The sequence below is a fragment of the Mus caroli genome, unplaced genomic scaffold (assembly GCF_978045245.1).
Source record: "Mus caroli unplaced genomic scaffold, Mus_caroli_1 scaffold_5, whole genome shotgun sequence".
NCBI lineage: Eukaryota > Metazoa > Chordata > Mammalia > Rodentia > Muridae > Mus > Mus caroli.
The window spans coordinates 101269596-101293334 of NW_028227260.1; positions in this window are offsets into that span (position 1 = coordinate 101269596).

Genomic DNA, 23739 nt, shown 5'->3' on the forward strand with positions numbered 1-23739 from the left:
GATTTGTCCTGTTCAATTAAGGGTTGGTACCTCTAAATTCTTCTCTGTACTTTGACAAGTTGTGGTTTTCTGTGATGGTCTCTATTTGTTGTAAATAGAAGTTTCTTTGATTATAAGCTAGAGCTATCATAAACAGTTGGCAAGTACCAGAAAAGAATTTCTTCCAAATTCAGTGGCCATTAAGTACAATTAAATGACTTTTTTTGTTAACCCCAAGATATAAGTGACACTATGGCAACCTTGACACTATCTTTCCAATTTGGTCATTGTGGATTATAGGCTTTAGATCTAGTAGAACAGTTAACCAATTTAAAAGATACCAATTTAAATGATAGCACCTTTGGATACTATGAGAGTCCATAAGAAGAAGGTTTCCATATCATGCAAGCTATATTCTTCCAAGTCCTATCTCTTAACTGTATGGTGTCTTCAGCAATAAAGTATTTATTAAATTCAAGTTCTGAGAATAAAGCAAAAACAACATCAATAGTCTATATTATTTTGAGAGTCACTTTAAATCACCTCACTAACAATTAAATTCAAATTTCCAATGTCTGACACTCGGGTTTTATTCCTTGGTCTGTGGCTCTTAAGGGAAGCAGTATTAACCCAATTAGTATAACTTCATTAAATTTAAGATGTAGCTCTATTTACATACATACAAAAAGCATCATTTATATATATACACATAATATATATATATACATATATATATATGTATATGCATATACATATATATGTGTGTGGTGTATATATATAAATATACATATACATTTATATTAAACAAAGCACAGACTAATGTTTCCCATTTTTTCATATAGCCCTATTTATCCCTCCTGCCTTCTTCTCCATTTGTACTGTCTTCTTCTCACTTTTGCAGCTAAATATTCAAACCCATATTTTCACATTTCCCCCTTCATATCCTACTATCCTTCCCTCTAGGCTTAATAATTTTCTTGTCTTTTTATTTAGATGTACACAATTTTATTATATGTGATATACGCATATATAGGACAATATGTGATACAACTATACATATATATGTCATGTTATTCAAGTATATATTCAGACATAATTTCATATACATATATATGCATGTATCTATTAGTGATTTTATCACAAAGCTCTGCCAAAATTGGAAATACTTATTATAATTATGCTATTATATCCTAGTTTTTCAATTTTTCTTCTCCTAGTCATGATATTGTTTCAATATTATTAACAGATGCAAATACTACAAAGTATAGGATATGGGAACTCTTAAATCCTCAAAATCCTCAATCAGTCCTGATTCTAGGCAGCTTGCATAGGTGATATTCAACCTAAACTTTGTATACAATGTTTGTTTTTAGAAGTGTGTTTCAACTATCTCCACTGTGCTAATTCATTAGTGAAGAAAAATATCAGCTTAAAACTTCAATAAGAGAGATCTGAAAATCAAAACAGCATTCAAGCAAGGAAAATGGATAAGAAAGTATAAGAGAACATATACTGTAACAAGAGCTTTACTTAAAATTTTGAGCACTCCAGTAATTAGAAACAAAAGAAATGAATGTGTAAAAGAAAGGCATGGAAATTAGTAAAGTATAAAAAAACTGTAGAAAATAAGGCCAATCAGAAAAAAAGATGATTGCTTAATGGTAGTGGAAGAATTATATTATCAATACCACTGAAAAACAAAGCTTCTGTTATTTTATTGAGGTAAAAACTCATAATGCAAAATCATCTCACATCAGTTATAAAATATGCCATTATATTGCTCATTCTGTGTACAAAATTTTACCTCCGATCACTCAAGTTATTTTCATCCATATGAAAGATTCTATACCTCATTTAAGAATAACTTCATGCTTCTATCCTATATCTCTGGTCAATGTCCATTCTTCCTTTTATTTGCATCAGTTTTATTATGCTTTTTGTCTTTGTATGAATGTACATTAACGAATTTATCCATTCCTGATTGGCTTATTTCAGTTAGTACAACATTCTCAAGATAAGTCCACATTGTATCATAAGACAGGAATTCTTTCAGAAACAAAAATGCAGGCAATACAATACAAAACAAAAAATGCTTCCTTTATTTGCTTAGTTGTTTTTCTTTTAATTCAGTCTCATTCTGAAACTGAGGAAGTCCTGAAACTCCCTCCTAGCCAGACACATCTCTTTCTAGGATTATTGGTACAATTGTATATATTCCTTGGAAAATGGCTTATTTATGTCTTGTGCTTGCTGTCTAGATGTTATTTTTTATTGCTATTTAATCTGGAGGGTTTTATGTAACTTTAATGAAACTTCTTAGATTATGCATAATGTACAAATATTTCACTCCATTCATCAACTTGCCCTTTCACAATGATGTTTGACTCCTATAATAAGCAGAAGTGTCTAAGCATGTATTTGAATATACCACTAAATTTTTGCTTTTTTCACATTATAAAATATGACCCAGAAGTACTAAACTTACATAGTAAGTATACTTTCATTCCTATTCATAGTGAGTTTCATTTTGATATTTTTGTGTGTGTGTGTAGTATTGGCAATTCAGGAATTGCCTAATATGTACCCATGCCTGGATAGCATTAGAGCACACCATATAGCCTACATAATTATTGACCACTCTATAATGAAACCAGTATAACATGTGTTTTATAACTTGGTAAATTTAGTGACCAGTAGAATCTTGTTGACACTAAGGGGTTGATTATTAAAATTTAAGTTATGAGCATTCTGTATTAAAAATAATCTAAAATTAATGTGACTTGTAAATGATAATATTTGTCCTCAACAAACTCAAATAATAAAGTGGAAAAGTTAAACATAAAAGTTTTCTGTGAGGTAACTAACTACCTGAATTTGAAGTAGGTTACTTTTCATGAACTTAAATATATCATAGATACCCAAGGGAACTACACTAAAATTGACCTCATTGGTTGGCTAATAGCCCTACATTCAGGTATGATAACATTTAATATTAAATTAGCAATCCATTTTGTCTACCTAATACATATGATAGATAAATAGACAGACATGAAGATATGTAGATAGATAGATAGATAGATAGATAGATAGATAGATAGATAGATACATACATACATACATACATACATACATAGATAATATATGATAGAGTAGTTTGGATTATTGAAAAAAATAAATATGTGTGTTTAGTGATTATACACACTTTCTTGATTTACTATGTTAAGTTTACTAATGAAAAATTAAGAAATATGTATTATTCTTCAGAGAATAAATAACAATTTATTCTAAATCTTAATGTAAATTTAAGTTGAATCAGGTTCAGAGATTTGTTCCTTCTTTTCAGTAATTAATTTATACATTTTGAATGCACATTTCTGTAGAAAATGTATTTAGGAATTATAAATTGCCTTTTGAAACAAACTCAGTAATGTCCATTGTGATAGTGATAGATAACTCCCTGTTCAAGTAGATTTTTCTCAGTTCCATGGGAAAGATAATTTGATTATGTTTTAATCCGTATTACAAAATTTTGTAGTTCTATTGAAATTTTTTCATATTTGGAAGATGTATACAGATTTATCTTCTAAATACATTTTTTAATTATGTATTAGAAATTCAGTTAAAGATACATTTCACAAAAAAGACCAAAAGTGTGGATACTTTGCTCCGTCTTACAAGGGGGAACAAAATATCCATGGAAGGAGTTACAGAGACTAAGTGTGGATCAGAGACTGGATGAATGACCATCCAGAGACTGCCCCACCTGGGGATCCATCCCATAAACAACCACCAAACCCACACACTATTGTGGATGCCAACAAGATCTTGCTGACAGGAGCCTGATAGAGCTGTCTCCTGAGAGGCTCTCCCAGTGCCTGACAAATACAGAAGTGGATGCTCACAGTCATCCATTGAACAGATCACAGGATCCCCAATGAAGGAGCTAGAGAAAGTACCCAAAGAGCTAAAGGGGTTAGCAGCCCCATAGGAGGAACAACAATGTGAACTAACCAGAATATCTAGAGCTCTCTGAGACTAAACCACAAAAAAAAAAAAAAAAAAAAAAAAAAAACATGGTGGGACTCATGGCTCTAGCTGCATACATAGCAGAGAATGGCCTATTAGTCATCAATGGGAGGAGAGGACCTAGGGCCTGTGAATGTTCTATGTCCCAGTGAAAGGGAGTGCCAGGGCCAGGAAGCCAGTGTGGGTGGGTTAGTGAGCAGGGGGAGGGGGGAAGGCATAGGGAGTTTTTGAAGGAGAAACTAGGAAAGGGGATAACATTTGAAATGTAAATAAAGAAATTTTCTAATAAAAAAAGAATTTAAAAAAGAAATTCAATTAAGAAAAAATGATATTGAGTCATAAAAATAAAGCACTTACCACACATTTTGATAGGGAGTTTTTCATTAACAAATGATAAACTAGATATTATTAATTATATTTCAATGTAACTTTCTATAAAATAACTATTAAAATTAATACTGTAGATTTAGAATACACATATAAAACCAAACTTGAGATCAAATATAAAACAAAGGCAAAAAGATTTCTACTTAACAGTTAAGACAACCAATATGGGAAGCAGTAACAGATAAGATTGAATAAAGCAGTTTTGTGAGTATTTCTTTGAGTTTAAATTTATAACTAAAATCTATCTAGGAAATAGCAGTATGAAGATGGATTATTTCCCCAGTAATAATGAGTAACACTGACTGAAGGAGAAATAGAAGACCATATCAAATCTAGTCATTGAAAACATTAATACTATGCATAGTTATTTTAGTTAGCATGCTGATTATGGATAAACCCTACAATATACAAATTATTAAACTGTAAATATGTTGACTAACTGCTATAATTTGCATCTTTGTTGCTGTGATGAAACACTGACCGACTTAGGAAGGAAAGAGTCATTACATTTTACAGGTTATAGTCTATCCTTGAGGAGAGTTGGGGCAAGAACTCCAGAAGGGCAGAAAATAAAGAAGAGAACATTGAGAAATGTTGCTTATTTGCTTGCCCTCAAGATCATATTCATTTACATTTCTTACAAAGCTTATGTCAGAGGTTCTGAACTTTCCTAATACTGTGATCCTTTAATACAGTTCCTCATGTTGTGGTGACTCCCATACATAAAATTATTTTGGTTGCTACTACATAACTGTAATTTTTTATTGCTGTGAATCATAATGTAAATATATGTGATTTTTCAATGGTATTATAAAGAGCCAGCCTGCTTTTATCTTGGGCTTAAAAGCCACATTATAGTAAATGCAACTATGTTCATTGCTATTTATAATTAAACTTCTGTTTCTCAAGGATTGGACTATGCCACAGTTGTAACCTTTTCTGTTCCAGGAATAGCAATTTTGTCTTTGTTTCAAAAAGTTATTTATAACCAACTCACCCCCTACCTTTGTTTCTAAAGGTTATATGATCCTCTATGATTACCTTATTATAACTATCTGCTGTTACCTTGTTTTGACCACCTCTTATGTCCTCATCCTATAACCCCAACTATTTTACCCCATTTGGAAGCCCTCTGTCTCTGAGCTCAATTAAACCCATGTCTTCCTCATATCTGGTGCTACATTAGGGGGAGGCATCCCGTGTACACAAATTTTTAAAAGTTTGCTTTAATTAACTGCTTGCTTTAATTAATTTGGCCATGATGATTTTGGTGGATGATTTTTCTCCTCCCATCTTTGGAACTAACACTTTCACGACCCTGCGAAAGGGTTGTTTGACCCATCAAAGGATTCACAACACTCAGGTTGAGAAATGCTGGTTTATGTACACCTGCCTAGAGATGATTCTGCCCACAGTGGGCTGGGCTGTTCCCTGTTAATTAGTAAACAATAAATACATAAATACATAAATAACCCAAACATGGATGTGCAAGTCATTCTGATGGAGACACCTACTTCATCTGTGGTTCCTTTTTTTCCTGGTGTGGCCCACAGACAACTGAAACTAATTATAGTCTTTAATTCACTTGTCGACTTTGACACATAAACACATCACTTTCAGTCATAACTTTTCTTTCTCCCCAACGTATCATGTAAATATGAATATATAAAACATATTGTAAAAGTATTAAAGTTCCACAGTTTTAAATTTTTAAACATGTTAAAAGTTCAGTGTCAGAAGAAGTCAGTCATAGACCTCACCAGCGCCATGCCATCTGGATGGGCTGTAAAGTCTAGAGGCTCACCAGCCACAAGGCCTTCACATGGCAGGAGCTACTATACTGTGCAAGTGTGCAGTGTACTAATAGGAGGGAAAGATGATGTGCAGTGTGCGCATTATAAAAAGAGATGGATCTGGGGACATGAGGGTGGAAGGGAGTATCCTGTTATGATTAGCCAGCCCTGCCACCTGAAGCCATGATGAAATCCCAACCCATGTTGCCACTAAGAGCTATGTCTGAGTCTATAGTAGCTTTGCAGCAGCAGGGGTCAATGTCAGTATCCATGGCTCATATTACCCTAGAGATCATAGGGATGCCCCTGGTCTGGGAAGCCATTAGAGAATATGATGTCTTGGAGGTGTGCAGAATTGGCCCCATCCCTCACTGGCTATAGTGCTCTAAAGTGCTGACCCTACCTCTCACTGGTGGTAGCACTCCAGAAAGAAGACCCTAAATCTCACCAGGGCAGCACAATTAGGAAAGATTACCCCAGAGTCACAAGAAAGGGAGAGTAGGCCTTGCACTTTACCTGGACAGCAGAGCAGAGCTGGCTCTGGTAGTGATAAGATAGGCAAATCTGCCCTGAGAGCTAGACTGCAGGAGAACTGGAACCACCGCTCCTTTGCTGTGAAGTGGCCCAGGCACAGAGGTGATGCCCTCCCTCCTTTCCCTTCTCCACCTGCAACAATTGAGAGAGTTGGTCAAGAGATCATGAGAGAGGCAAAGCTGGCCCTGCCACTTGTCTGGTGGCCTGGGCACCAGAGTGATTCTCTCTCTCTCTCTCTCTCTCTCTCTCTCTCTCTCTCTCTCTCTCTCTCTCTCTCTCTCTCTCTCTCTCTGTCTCTCTCTCTCTCTGTCTCTCTCTCTCTCTGTCTCTCTCTCTCTCTCTCTCGATCTTGATCTTGGACAATTGTAGTAGTCTAGAGAGCTGGCCCTGAGTGCATGAGCGCAGTAGAGCTATTCCTACCATTTCATTGGTTGTAGCAGTTGGGAGAGCAGGCCCTGCCTCTCACTTTGGCAGCACAGTAGAGAAGGCCCTGGTGGAGGGGGTGCAGGTGAGTCTGCACCAGGGACATGGGAGAGCTCACCCATCACTCCTATGTCTGTCCTGAGGTGGAGAGGGCAGCGTGGAAGCCCTCCCTCATCTGTTCCATGCCACCTAGGGGAGCTGGCCCTAATGTCAAAGGTGAGCCAGCCCTGAGGTTTTGAGAGCAGGAGAGTTGGCCCATCTCCTTAGCCACCTGCAGCACTTCAGAGAGTGGGCTTTGCACCTTGACACAAGGGAACTCTTTCTGGAGGTATGGGTATAGGTAAGCCAGGCTCTAGGGCAGGAGTGAGGAAGAGCTGACCTTGCATTCTGCTGATGGCAGCATCTGGTGACCTATCTGGAGCAATGTTGGAGAGCTTGTGTTAGTAGTACAGATAAGAGAGAGCCAGAGGTCTGACCAGCTAGCTCATCTACCAATATGGCCCAGATCCAGGGCTCTGAATTGACCCACCCCAAAATCTATATCATCTGTGAACTGTTGGAGCACACCAATGGACCAGTCCTGCTGATCCAAAACTACATGATATCCGTGACACAGGATAGCAAGTCCTGGTGAGGATTCAATATTTATGCCACAGAAGCAAGAGACCTCAAAACAAACCAATGATTCTCTGCAGTGAATATTTGCAAGTGAAGATGTGTGGACAGAGGGATATACTGTGGGACACACTATGATATACTACAGCTTCCATAATGAGATGTTTTCTATACTTTGTTTTGATTTATTTATTTGTGTGTGTGTGTGTGTGTGTGAGTGTGTGTGTGTGTGTGTGTGTTCATGTGTATGTATGTGTGTGTGTGTTTTATTTTAGGGATATAGCAAGAGAAGAGGGCAGATGTGAGGGGACTGGCATGCATATGTGAAACTCAGAAAGAATCAATAAGAAGTTAAAAATAATTCAGTGTCTCTATAAATTATCAAAATGTGGGGCTGTAAAAATGGCACAACAGTTAAGAGCACCTTGGATTCTCTGTACCTTGCAACTGCCTGTAACTCATTCAGTAAATCTCAGAGTAACATGCTGGTGAGGATGAGGAGAAACAGGAACACTCCTCCATTGCTGGTGGAATTGCAGACTGTTACAACTCTGGAAATCAATCTGAAGGTTCCTCAGAAAATTGGAAATATTTATACTTGAAGACCTAGCTATACCACTCTTGAGCATATAGTCATAAGATGTTCCACCGTACCTCACTGACACATGCTCTGCTATGTTCATATTCACAATATGTTCAATTATTCATGATAGCCAGAGCTGGAAACAATCCAGATATCCCTCAACTAAAGAATGGATATGTGAGTCATTTACACAATTGAATACTATTTAGCTATTAATAAAGAGAACATTATGAATTTTGCAGGAAAATGGAAAGAAATAGAAAATATCATCCTAAATGAGGTAACTCAGACCCAAAAGTACATGCGTGGTATGTACTCACTAAAAAGTGCAAATTTGTCAAAAAGTACAGAATATCCATGATATTGCCCACAGACCCTACGAAGTTAAGCATGGAGGAAAGAACAAATAAAGATGCTTTGATTCCACTTAAAAGGGGGAACAAAATAATTAAAGGAATCAAAGTAAGGGAGGGACCTGGTGGGAGAAGGGAAGGGGAGGGCAAAGGGTAGGACAGGATCAGGTATGGGGGAAGACAGGAGAGAAGCCCAGAGAACCAGGACAATGAGTGGAAATATGCATCTGTGAGAGTTGGGGTGAAGGGAACCTCTAGAAAGTTCCAAAGACCTGGGCTGTGAGAAGCTCTCAGGACTCAGTGGGGATGGCCTTAGCTCAAGTGGCTAACAGTAGGGAGATGGAACCTGAAGAGGCCACTTACAGTAGACAGACAGTTCCACAGTGGAGCGATGGGATCACCAACCCACCTTCCAATATGTGACCCAGAATTGTTAGCTCTCTGAAAGAAATGCATGGGGACAAGTGGAGCAGAGACTGAAGGAAAGGCTGTCTAGTGACTAACTCAACTTGGGATCCATCCTATGTGCAGGCACCAAACCCTGACACTCTTACTGATTTTATGTTATGCTTGTAGACATGAACCTAGCATGGCTATCCTCTGAAAGGCTCTACCAGTAGATGACTAAGATAGATGCAGCCAAACATTGGACTTGGGTTGTGAACACATATGGAAAAGTTAAGCGAAGGATTAACGGAGCTGAATGAGATGACAATTCCATAGGAAGACCAATAGTGTCAACTAACCTGGATCCCTGAGAGTTACCAGAGACTAAGCCACCAATCAAAGAGCATACATGGGCTAGTCAGTGGCCCCTGGCACATATGTAGCAGGGGACTGCCTTGTCTGGTCTGTGGGAGTGGATATGCCTAATACTGTAGAGACTTGATAACCAAAGGCAGAGGCAAAGGGGAGGACAGATAGAATGAAGAACTGTTGAGGTAAGACAAGGAAGAGGGGAACCATTTGGAATATAAATAAATAAAAGAAAGAAAAAAATGAGAAAAATCCCCTCCAAAACAATAATTTGAAGGTGTTGGGTCATTGATGAGTTTCCTCCAACAAAATAATATGATTGTGAACTTATCTAAATCATATGGAAACACTGTTCCATTCTTCTTCCAACTGCTTGTTTTAAAAGATGTTTCTTTACCAAATTCCTTGAATACTGCTCACTTAGCTCTTGAGAATCAAAATGATTTGAACCCCATGCCCCTAAGAATCTTAATGAAAAACTAGAGCTTTTTACATTTTGTTATGTGTCAACATTACTCTTGTTGGTAAAACATCTATAATTGCATGAAATGCCAGATCGTGTAAAATGAAGAATAAAAGTAATCCCTAGATGAAGATAGTTTTGAAAAATTCCAACTGATACAATATACTGCCCAGGTGTAGTATCTCTGTGAGAGATTTACCTTTTGAGACATGAGGGAGATGGATAGTTTCTACTCCCACAACCTTAACCAATCACATTCCTGAAGAAAGCCTTGGGTCTCTCAAAAGTGTATTACAACTTCTTTTGTTACTTTGTGTTTTAACACCATTGATTCCAAATAGATGATAAGACCTTAGGGTCTACATAAAAACGATCTATAAATAAAATTAAACATTCATAATATGTTAAATACTAATGAGATGGATTCAAATGAATTCAAAATTTTCTCATAAAGGTGACAATTGAGGCTGGATTTGGAAATCACTCAGACATAATTTAGGATGGAAGAAAAAAAAAGTCCATATAGAGAAATGTCTGATTTCAATACTTTTTTAAAGCTATGACTAAGGATAAGATGAGAGACATCAGAAACAATCTGGCTTCAAAAGTTTAGTGATCATAAAAATAAAAATCTCACCTTAGTGAAAGAGACCCAGAGAGAAGAATTGTAAGATATGTACTCTGAGTGGGCAAATAAGAGAAGTTTTAACCTGCAAGGGATAAGCATGGCAATATAAAGAAAGAGGGAGGGAGAATGGATGATTGACACTAAAAATGATTGAAAAACCCATAGACCATGATGAAGTAGGCTTCATCCCAGTGATATAGGGATGGTTCAATATATGAAAATCCATAAAAATAAACCAACATATAAACAAACTGAAAGAAAAAAAATCACAGGATCAGCTCATTTAGATTCTGGAAAGTCTTTGACAAAATCCAACCCCTCTTCATGTTAAAAATATTAGAGAGATCATGGATGCATGCATGCATATACCTAAAAGTAGCAAAACTATTACACAGCAGGCCAATAGGCAACATCAAACTAAATGGAGAAAAAAAAAAAACTTTTAAAAAATTCCATTACAATCAGGAACAAGACCAGATTGCCCACTCAATAGTACTTGAAATTTTATCCATAGAAATAAGACAACAAAATGATATCAAAGGGAATACAAATTAGAAAGGATGAACATAAAATAGTTGCAGAGGATATGATAGTATATAAAAGCTACCTCCATAATTCTACCAGAAAAATGCTACAGCTGATAAACACCTTCACCAAAGTGGCTTAATACAAAATTAACTAAAAAAAAAAATCAGTAGGCTTCTTCCTAAAATGATAAACAAGGCAAGAAAAATTAGCCCTTATAATATTATAATAGCCATGAATAATATAAAATATCTTGGCATAACTCTAACCAAGCAAATGAAAGATCTGTATGGCAAGAACTTTAAGTTCCTGAGGGAAGAAGTTGAAGAGGATCTCAGAAGATGCAAAGATCTCCATCTCATGGATAGCTATGATTAACACAGTAAAAATGACAAATCGTACCAAAAGAAATCAGTGCCAATCCTCATCAAAATTCCAATATTTATAGACCTTGAATGAGAAATTCTCAACTTCATATGGAAAAAACAAAACACCCAGGATACCGAAAACAATCCTGAACAATAACTTTGGAAGGAATCACTATCCCTGACCTCAAACAGTAATACAGAGCAACGGCGATTTAAAACAAAACAAAACAAAAACTGTTAATAAAGAAACAGAGAGGTTGATTAGGGGAGTCAGACTGAAGACTGTGAAATAAAACCACACACCTATGGACACTTCATTTTTGATAAAGATGCCAAAACTGTCCAATGGAAAAAAAGAAAGCAGCTTTAACAAATGGTGCTGATGTAACTGGATATGTACATGTAGAAGAATGTAAATAGATCCATATTTACCACTCTGCACAAAACTCATGTCTAAATGGATCAAGGACTTCAACACTAAACTGAATACATTGAATTTAATGGAGGAGAAAGTGGGAAATACTCTGCAATGAATTTGTTCAGGAGCCAATTTCCTAAACAGAATACCAATGGCTTGGATCAACAATTGCTAATGCACCTCATGAAACAAAAACTTAAGTAAGGCAAAGTACAATGTCAATAGGACAAAATGGCAACCTACCAATTGGGAAAGGATCTTCACCAATCCTGTAGCTCAGAGAGGGCTAATATACAAAATATATAAACAACTCAAGAAGTTAGTAACCAACAACCCAAATAACCTATAGTTCTAAACAGAGAATTCTCAACAGAGGAATCTCAGATGACCAAGAAACACTTAAAGAAATGTCCAAAGCCCTGAATCATCAGGGAAATGTAAAGCAAAGCAACTCTACATCCATCAGAATAGCTAAGATCAAAAACTCAAATAATAACACATGCCAGCTAGGATGTGGAGCAAGGTGAACATTCCTTCATTGCTGGTGGGAATGAAAACATGTGCAATCACTTTGAAACCCAATTTGACAGTTTATTAGAAAACTGGAAATTGTTCTTTCTGAATACCTAGCTATACCACTCCTGGGCATATACCTAAAAGATGCTTCAACATCCCACAGAGACACTTGCTCAACTATATTCAGAACAGCTTTATACATAATAGTCATTTACACATTTAGGAAAGAACCTAAATGTCCCTCAACTGAAGAATAGATAAAGAAAATATGGTACATCTGCACAATGGAATACTATTCAGCCATTATAAACAAAGACATCATGAATTTTGCAGAAAAATTGATGGAACTTGAGAATACTAACCTGAGTTAGGTAACCCAGTCCCAAAAGGACATGTATGATGTGTACTCACTTATACATGGATATTGGCCATAAAATGCAGGTACTATGCTACACTCTACAGACTCAAGAAGGAAGGCCCAAGTAAGGAAGCTTGATTCTCACTTAGAAGGGAGAATAAAGTAGGTATAAAAGGCAGATGGAAGGATGAAACTGGATGGGAGAGAAGATGGGCAACAGAATAGGGGGATTAGGACAACATGTGCAAGGGACAGTATAGATGGCCAGATGGCCATGAAAATAAATGGAAATTTGTAACTTACTAGATGGGGAGGTAGGAGACATCTCCAGGATGAGACAGAGACCTGGTATAAGAATCAATATGGGTGACCTTAGCTGTGACTCACAACATTGGAGATATGGAACCTGAAGAGGCCACCTGCTGTAGCCAAGCAGGAACCCCAGTGGATCAATATGAACACCAACCTACCCACAAAAATTTGACCCAAAATTTATCCTGTCTATAAGAAATGCAAGGACCGTGGTGGATTAGAGATGAGGGAAATGGCCAACCAAAACCTGGTACAAATAGAGACCCATCCCATGTTCAGGCACCAGTCCCTGACACTATTAATAATACTCTGTTTTGCTTTCAGACAGGAGAAAGTTGTCCTCTGAATGGCTCTACCCAGCAGCTGAATTAGACAGATACAGACAGCTATGACCAGATAACTGGTGGAACTTAGAAACACTTATGGAAGAATAGGGGGTGGGGTGGAGGATTTTGGGCCCTGAAGGGGATAGGAATTTCACAGGAAGACCAACAGAGTTGACTAACCTGGACCCTTGGGGCTCTGAGAAACAGATGCACCAAGCAAAGTAAATTCACAGGGTGGAACTAGGCCTCCCTGCATATATGTAGCAGATGTGCAGCTTAGTCTTCATGTGGGTCTAAAACAACTGGAATGGGTGCTATCCCAAAATCTGTTGCCTGTCCATGGAATATATTCTTCTACCTGGCGTGCTTTGTCTGGTCAGTGGAAGAGGATGTGTTTACCTGTGAAGAGACTTGATATGCCATATTTTGGGAATACCCAAGCTGTGCCCTACCTGATATATATATTTCATTTTGGGTGTTAATACTTCATCCAAAAATCATTCACTACATTATAAAACCACAGTGCTAGCAATAGTATATACATCTCTTTGTGTTAATTTGAAGAATCTGGGGAAACTCAAAGAAATAATGTATATTAATGGCAGTACCATTGATTGCCTCTCAAACTTGTAGGTAAAACCTCATTGCTTAAGATAGTACATAGTTCAGAGACAAAACTGGAGGACTCAAGCTAGAACTGAACTGTAAGATTCTTTCTTGGGAATTAGATTAGCATCCATATTAGCTAAACTTACTGTGAAACATGCCAATGTAAAAAAAAAAAACAAACAAACAAACAAAAAAAAAAACGCAATCAATAATTCTACCCATCTCTAAAACCTACAAACTACAATAATGGATTATATGCCTAGCAAGATAACCCCAGTATTTCATCAGTAGTACTCAAGTCTTGGGTATAACAAATAGCTATCTAATTGTACTTTAGGCACATTCAATACAAAAAAAAAAAAAAAAAAAAACATGCCTGGTACCACATACCTAGCCAAATCCCAATAGTCAGTTAGGTAGTTCATAGAAGAGAACCTATTATTGCCACTTTTCTGGTTTTCTAACCCATGTTTAGAAAACCAACTGTGTTGTCGATACCTATATTTATACACAAAGATATAAGTAGCTCTCACACTTCATCAGAGAATTTTCTTTATGCAGAATGCATGTCCACAAGGACTATTCCTCAACTATGTTCATAGCATCTTTATTCATAATATCCAGAAACTGGAAACAACCTAGATGTCCCTCCACCCAAGAATGGATTTTAAAATGTGGTTCATTTACACAATGGAATGCTACTCAGCTATTAAAGATAAGGACATCATGAATTTTTCAGTCAAATGTATGGAACTAGAAAATATCATCTTGAGTGAGGTAACTCAGACCCAAAAGAACACTCACTTTTAAGTGGATATTGACCGTAAAGTACAGGATAACTAAGCTACAATATACAGCCCCCAAAGAAGTCAAATAACAAGAATAGTCCAAGGGAGGAAGTTTGAATCAATCTCAGAACAGAAAATAAAGTAAATATTGGAGGTATATGGAAGAGGGAACTGGGTGGGAAAGAGGATGGGGAGGGGAATAGTGAAGAGGTTTGGTATAGAGAAAGCAGAGGAAAGAAAATGAAAATCAGTGGTGGGTGGAGTGGAGGACATTTCTAGAACATGCCAGAGACATGAGACAGGGGAGGCTCCAGGAAGTCTATTTGTGTGACTCTCGCTGAGATTCCTAGCAGTAAGCATATGGCACCTTAAGTGGCTATCACTTATAGCCAGGCAGAACTCCCAGTGGAGAGATAAGGACAGAAAATCACCCACCAAAGCTTGGACCAAAAATGTGTCCTGCCTACAAGATATACAGGGTCAAAGATGGAGCAGACACTTAGGGAATGGCCAACCAGTGACTGGTCTAAATTGAGACCCATCCCATGGGCAAAAACCAATCCTTGACACTATAAATGATACACTGTTATGCTTGCAGACAGGAGCCTAGTATAACTGCCTTATGAGAGGCTCCACCCAGCAGCTAATGGAAACACATGCAGAGACCCACAGCTGAACATTAAATGGAGCTTGGGGAGTCTTATGGAAAAGTCAGGAGAAGGATTGAGGGATCCAAAGAGGATAGGGACTACATGAGAAGACTGATAGTGTTAACTTACCTAGACTCTTGTGGGTTTCTAGAGACTGAACTACCAACCAAAGAGAAGTCATAGACTGGACCTAGGGTCCTGTTCATATGTAGTATGTAGATGTGAGTCTCCCAACAACTGGATCAAGGGTTTTCCCTGTTGCCTGCCTGTGGACCTGTTCCCTAACTGACCTTGTCTGGCCTCATGCGAGGATGCAACTAATCATGCAGTGATTGATGTGTCAGCTTGGGAAGATACCCCAGGGGGCATCCCCCTTCTCAGCAGAGAAGAGGAGGGATTCGGGGGAAGAGCTGTGTGAGGAAAGTGGGGCTTATATTGTGATATAAAATGAATAAATAAATTAATTCGAAAAAGGAACCTTGTGTGTGTGTGTGTGTGTGTGTGTAATAATGATTAGAGATAAGCTCATGAATTGGATAGGGAGCTGGTTGAAACAGGAAGAGCTGAGAGGGGTGAATTGAATATAAATATAATATTCAAGTATGAAAAATTTTAAAAATGAAATAAATGAAAAATAAGTCTCATCTGGGGAATAGTAATTCACAAATATTTGAAATGTTCTAAACCAATGAAAAAGTCAATAATTGGATCAAATAAGTAATCTATTTTCATTATTCATGTACTTGCTTGCTTTGTTATAAACTAGACATTGTGAAATCTTGATAATATCTGCTATGGCATAGATCCTGAATTGGGCCTCAATTTACAGTTCCTTCTATTCCAATTCAACATGAGATGCAATACATTGTGCAATGAGCTTCCTTTTCTACAGTTGAAGAAACCAACTCTTCTTCCATACTTGAAAATAAATTTAATACAACCCCACTATGGCTTTATCATTTTAATTCACAGTGAAATAGGAAGAAAAGATAATGAGTCCTAACACAAGAACTCCTCAAAACCTTGTTTTCTGTGCAGAAGCATACTGGAAGAATGCAATGCGTTACATAAAGGGAAACACCTATTTGTCTCTTGCATGATTCTTTACAATTTTAAACTAATTGTTCCAGAGCAAATATTTCTAAAAGGATTCTCAAATGGTTGAATTTCATGCTTCCAGTTGCTTCACAGGAGAGGAGAAAATGGAAATTTACCAAGTGTTCTCCCTGTGGTGCTCATTAAAATAATAGACTTATGAATGGATAAATAAGAGAATGGATGACTAGGTAGACTGTTGCTGTTTTGTATTAGAATATATTCATTTCTCTATATTTTCAAGACTTTATGAAAAATTATGTTGGTACCTGAAGAAATAATCTTGGTCTATAAATTTGATGTTGTATAATTTTTATAATATTAAATAGGAAGTGATGAGTAGGATTGAGAAAATATTAACATTATATGCATGCAGAGAATTACAGATTTTGTTTTATGCAGTACATGGTTGGAAACCTTGTAGCAAAATTCATTTTAGAATTAAAGCTATTCAAAATTTAATAAGAAAAACTGAGATGCTGATTTAAGAAGATGCTTAACAAAAAGTCATGGTTCTATACATTGCCAAATAGCAATTAAAAGTATAAAATAAACACTAAAACTTATGATGAAACAAATACAAAATTAAGCAATAATAATAAGCCATATGCCATGTATTAAATTTTTAAAATTGCAAACACATAATGGTACTCCATGAGGGTTGGTCTAAATTAGTATAAAATATATAAATTATAAAAATATGTGTCAAAATATTAAAAATATATTAAGCTTTATAACATAAAAATGCTTGAGCATTTTAAGTACATAATATGAAAGAGGAATATATATATATATACATATACTCCTATATATATTGGTAACTGAAGCTATTACTCAAAACATTACTGCAAACATTTTTATAAAATGAAAAATGTTTACATTCCACTATAAGGTAATAGGATAATAAAATTTATCAGGAATGAGGTGATAAGTCAGAGAGTAAAATTGCTTTCTACCTAATCTGATATTTTGATTTCAATCCATGTACTCCATATGGTCTAAAAAGTAATACTAGAACATACTCCAGGCAACGATTCTCTAATACACACATATACATACACACAGGCACACACACAAACACACACATACACACACATACACACACACACACACACACAGAAATCTAATAAAAATTAAAGAGATAAATTAGAGATAAAATAACAAATTAACATACATTTGCATGAATATAAATGATCATATCTTTAAAATTCGGAGATGTTGAGTATATAATATGAGAATAAAGCAGAATAATATAAAAATGTTTCTTTATTCTAAAGAGATGACTGAGTAATTATAATCTAGTGTACAATTATCTTGACAATAAGATTATATGATTTGTTTGTTTGTTTTTCGAGACAGGGTTTCTCTGTGTAGCCCTGGCTATCCTGGAATTCACTTTGTAGACTAGGCTGGCCTTGAACTCAGAAATCTGCCTACCTCTGCCTCCCAAGTGCTGGGATTAAAGGCATGTACCACTACCACCTGGCAGATTATATGATTTTTTTTAATACAAGAAATTTGGTATTAAGGGAGAATCATATGCTTAATATATTCAAACACATTTATAATGTTATTTCCTCTGTGGTGGAGTCCCAGTTGGCCTGACAAACCTGTCTGCCATCTGGGCCTGGATCGGGTGCTTCAAGTTGGTCAACCCCAACACCTCTTCATCTATGAGCTACTGGACCTTGAAGAGGAACTGGTGCTACAGAACGCGATGTAGGAACACATCATGGCCACCCCAAAGATGAAAATCTGAACTATGCCTGTGATCAAAGAAGTCTGTTATTAATGGTGGTTCAGAGTCTAGAGACCTTGAGCCAGACCAATGACTTATGGCTATTATATTTGCATGTATAACTATGTGGGTGTCTTAGTTTGGGATTTATTGCTGTGAAGAGACACCATGACCAAGATATCTTTTATAAAGGACAAATTTAATTACTGCTGACTTACATTTTCAGAGGTTCAGTCATTAATGTCATGTCAGGAAGTATGGCTGTGTCCAGGCAGACATGCTGCTGTAGAAGGAACTAAGAGTTCTCCTTGATCTGACAACAGCCAGGAGAAAGACTGGAATCCTCAAGCAGCTATGAGGTAATTCTCTTCTACAATGGGTGGAGCCTGAGCATAGGAGAGAACTTCCAAAACCTTCTCCCACAGTGACACATTTCCACCAACAGGGCCACACTACCTAATAGTACCACTTCCTATAGGCCAAGCATATTCAAGCCATGGTGGACCAAATATATATACTGAGTAAGGCACTAAAGTTTGCAATGCCACTGTCATGACTTTATTTCCAATGGAAAGGTGGGAAAGTATATAGTCCTGCTGTGGTGTATGTGGCCTGAGTGTTACCACTGAAGGCCATGCAGATATCTGTGGTGGTCTCTGCCACTGAAGCATGAGGCAGTATTGATGTCCTTGGGTCATGATGATGTGAGTAGTCTGTGCTGCCACTTGAGGTTATGTTGCTATCTGTGATATCTGCTAGGAGACATGTCTGGGTCCATGGTCCTTCTGTAGCCTTGGGATGTATTGATGTCCTTGCTCTGTGTCACTACTAACTAAAGGCCATGTAGATGACCCTGGCCTATGCTGCTGTGGCTTGTACAGGTACTGAAAATCACTAAAGTGTATGTCATGAAGTGATTGATGCCAGAGGCAGGGTGAATGTCTCTCACAAGATATCATGTGGAAGTCCATGATCTGAGCTCCTACTGAATATAAAAGATAAGGAAACTTCTATGACAATATCCTATCCCCCTCCACTCCCAAATGTGACAAACTAGACAAGAAACCACTGAAGAGAACTCTTTTAAAATTGTGGAAAAGATGATAAATTGTAGCTCTCTGCAATAGAGGGCTACTGACAGGAGTAGGGTGGGGAACTACTCAATTATCTTTACGGAGATGGCCACCAGGTGTTTGAACATGGTCCAGTAACTATATAAACAACACAAACCGACTTAATTTAAAATATGTTTCTTTTGAGGAAAGGCCACAAGGGAGTGGGGGGAGCAGACTTGGGAGGATTAGGATATTAGGGTGATCAGGAAGCATTATGTGAAATTTCCAAATAAACAATAAAATATGTTTAAAAAAAAGAATATTATTTCCAATCTTCTCTAAAGTCAGCTGCTTCTGGATGGTGAGATGGTTTTTTGTTTGTTTGTTTGGTTGGTTGGGTTTTTTTGTTTGTTTGTTTGTTTTGGACCAGTGAAACATCTGGCAATGAGTTCATGATTTTACCTCCATTTCTGTGAACCAGTAATCTGGAAAATCTCTGTGCATTATGAATTGGGTCTGAAATTCCCCCTGAGATTTGTGTGTTGGAATGCTGGTCCACAGCTGCCATTGCTACTTTGAGAGGATGTGGAACCATTTTGCGTTGATGTTTAATTGTAAGAAGTCAGTACTTAGGTGTGGATTTTGAGATTTAGAGGCAGGTCCACTGCTTATTCCAACTCTGCTTCCAATTCTTCAAATAAGTTAGGAGCTGAAGAGTCTTAAGCACAAAGCCTTTCCATGGTAGAACTGCCTCCTACTGTATTGTCCCCACCATTATTAATTGTTGTATTATAATATGTAAGTAAAAATGAATTCTTCCTTAAATTTCTTCTCAATTATTTGGACATAAAGTAAGGAAAGTAACTACTCTACACTGACTAATGATTCTAGCCTCTGTTCACTGTTCATCGTATGTGTAATACAAAAATCAGCTACCACCATCTATTTCTTCTATGGACCAAGCTTCCACTTCTGACATGATTTCTCCACTATAATAGACTGAGACTTGCTCAAACCATACATCATTAACACTTCCCTTAAATTGGCTCTTGTTTTTGTTACATTGATAAGAAGACAACACACTATGCTGTGTAATACTAACCAATCACCAAGTTTTCTGGCAATATTACTGGCTTAGTCTCTTTAACTAAGAATAGCAACTGCAGCTTTAGAATCCTTATGCACACTGAGACCAATACAGTATAAAGAGTTGCAAAGACCCACAGGGAAACCAAATTTTGGAGAGACAATATCAAGAAAGAAGACACTATATACTATAATGTCAAAGCTGTTAGTGGGCTGGATGTGCCTGAGAGTAAGTGAAGAATGGAATCACAACTAGTACCTTAACATCACTGAAGACCAAAAGTCTAAGAAAAAGATCAACTATATCCACACAGACATGCAGATTCACATAGACAAAAGCCCATGAGAAAGACAGGAAATACCCTACTTTCTTCTGGTGTGCCACCCCATGGTGAGCTATCAAGAAGACTGATCAGTCCAAAAGAGACCCAAGGATATTCAGAAAGAAACATCACTTAAGGACATGTACTACTCATGTGTCATAGTAAATTTTCAAATTCTGGGATAAGATACCTTGACTAAGAAAATATATAAAAGCCTTTATTGAGGGTTCACATTTCCAGAAAGTTAGAAACCATAGCCTTCATGACCTAGGTCTAACCTCATGTATGTACTTCTTTGGTTTGTGGTTTAGACTCTGAGAGCACCAAGGGTCAGGATAGTTGATTCTGATGGACTTCTTGTACAGTTCCTACATATTTCCTGCTCCATAATCCTTCCTCCTATTATTCCTTAAGACTCCCCAGGCTCTATTCACTCTTTGGATATGGGTGTCTGCATCTGTCTGAGTTAGCTGCTGGGTGGAGCCTCTCAGAGGACAACTTGCTCTTATATGCAAACAAAAGAGTGTATGAGTGTTAGGAATTGGTGTTTGCCTATGGAATAGGTCTCTAGTTCAGCCAGTTATAGTTTGGCCATTCCCTCAGACTCTGTTTAATCCCCTGTTCCTGCATTTCTTGTAGACAAAATAAATTTGGGGTTGAAAGTTTTGTGCATGGGTTGGTGTCTCTATTGCTCCACTAGGTTTCCTGCCTGGCTATAAGAGGTGTCCTCTTCAGGTTGTAATTCACAACTAAGGTCACCTCCATTAATTCTTGGGTATCTCCCTGTCTTAGTCAGGGTTTATATTCCTGCACAAACATCATGACCAAGAAACAAGTTGGGGAGGAAAGAGTTTATTCAGCTTACAATTCCATACTGCTGTTCATCACCAAGGAAGTCAACACTGGAACTCAAACAGGTCAGGAAGCAAGAGCTGATGCAGAAGCCATGGAGAGATGTTCTTTACTGGCTTGCTTCCCCTGGCTTGCTCAGCTTGCTCTCTTATAGAACCCAAGACTACCAGCCCAGAGATGGTCCCACCCACAAGGGGCCTTTCCCCCTTGATCACTAATTGATAAAATGCCTTACAGTTATCTCATGGAGGCGTTTCCTCAACTGAAGCTCCTTTCTCTGTGATAACTCCAGCTGTGTCAAGTTGACACAAAACTAGCCAGTACACTCCCTTATCCCAGATATGTGTCTCATCTTGGAGATGCCCCCACTTACTCACTCCATAATTTACAGATTTCCATTCATTTTCATGGCCATTTGGCCATTTCTCTTGTCTTTCTTCACAACTGATTCTGAACCCCCATCCCTCTCCTGACCCCTCCCTCCTAGTTCCTTCCATCCCTCTGCCTCTTATTACTATTTTATTTCTCCTTCTAAGTAAGATTCAAGCCTCCTAACTTGAGCCTTCCTCTTGTTTAACTTCTTTGGATCCATGGATTATAGCATGGTTATCCTGTACTTTATGGCTAATATCCACTTATCAGCGTGTACACACCATGCGTGTCCTTTTGGTTCTGGGTTGCCTCTCTCAATATGATATTCTCAAGTTCCATCTTTTTGCCTGAAAAGTTCATCGTGTTCTTCTTTTTAATAACTGAATAGTATTCCATTGTGTAGATATACCACATTTTCTTTATCTATCATTCATTTGAAAGACATGTAGGTTCTTTTCAGTTTCTGGCTATTACAAATGAAGCTGCTATGAATATAGTTAAGAAAGTGTCTTTGTGGGATTTTTGAGCATCTTTTGGGTATATGCCCAGGAGTGGCATAGCTAGGTCTTGAGGCAGAACTATTCCCCCTTTTTCTGAGAATCCACCAAATTGATTTCCAAAGAGGTTTTACAAGTTTGTACTCCCACCAGAAATAAAGAAATTCTACTAGAAAACTTCTACAACTGATAAACACCTTCAGCAAAGTGGCAGGATACAAAATTAACACAAAGAAATTTTTAGTCTTACATTATGCAAATGATAAACAGGCTGCAAAAGAAATTAGGGAAACAACAACCTTTACAATAGCCACAAATAATATAAAATATCTTGGTGTAACTTTAACCAAGCAAGTGAACCATTTGTATGACAAGAACTTCAATTCCCTGAAGAAAGAAACTGAAGAAGATATCAGAAGATGGATAGATCTCCCATGCTAGTAAGTAGGTAGGATTAACATAGTAAAAATGACCATTTTACCAAAAGGAATTCCAATACAAATTCTATAGGCCTTGGAAAAGCAATTCTCAACTTCATATTGTTAGGTTAGGTCATTTTATGGTATCACAGATTTACTGGATGCTTTGTGTCAGGAATTTTCTAGATTAAACATTTTCTTTGACTGATATATCTATTTCTTCTAGTGTATCTTCCGTGCCTGAGATTTTCTCTTCCATTTCCTGTATTCTGTTGGTGATACTTGCATCTGTTGCTCCTGTTCTCTTCCCTAGGTTTTCCATCTCCAGATTTCCCTCAATTTGTGTTTTCTTTATTGATTCTATTTCCACTTCCAGACCTTGTACTGTTTTATTTATTTCCTTCCCCTATTTATTAGTATTTTCCTGTATACCTTTTAGGGGTTTATTTGTTTCTTCTTTATCAGTTTCATTGGTTTTTTTCCAGTATTTCTTTAAGGGATTTATTTATTTTGTATTTAAAGGTTTCTATTATCTTAGAAGAATGGATTTAAGGTCATTTTCTTCTGTTTCAGTTGTGTTAAGATACCTAGGGCTTCCTCTAGTTGGGTAGCTGTGCTTTGTAGGTGACATATTTTCCTGGCTTTTGTTGATAGTGTTCCTTCGAGGGCCTTTAGCCATCTGGATGGCTTTGGTCCCTGGTTGTTCTTGTTGTAGTAGGTATTGGGGAGTGGAGACTTAGACTGTGCTAGTATGGCAGGCCTCTGATTGGTATCTTTCAGCTCTTTGTTTTTGGACCTGCAGTTCTGCATGGCTCAGGAGCCTCAGGTCCGATGAAGTTAGGCAGAGATGTGGAAGAAAAATGGATGGGCTGTCTCCCTGGGCTAGCAAGCT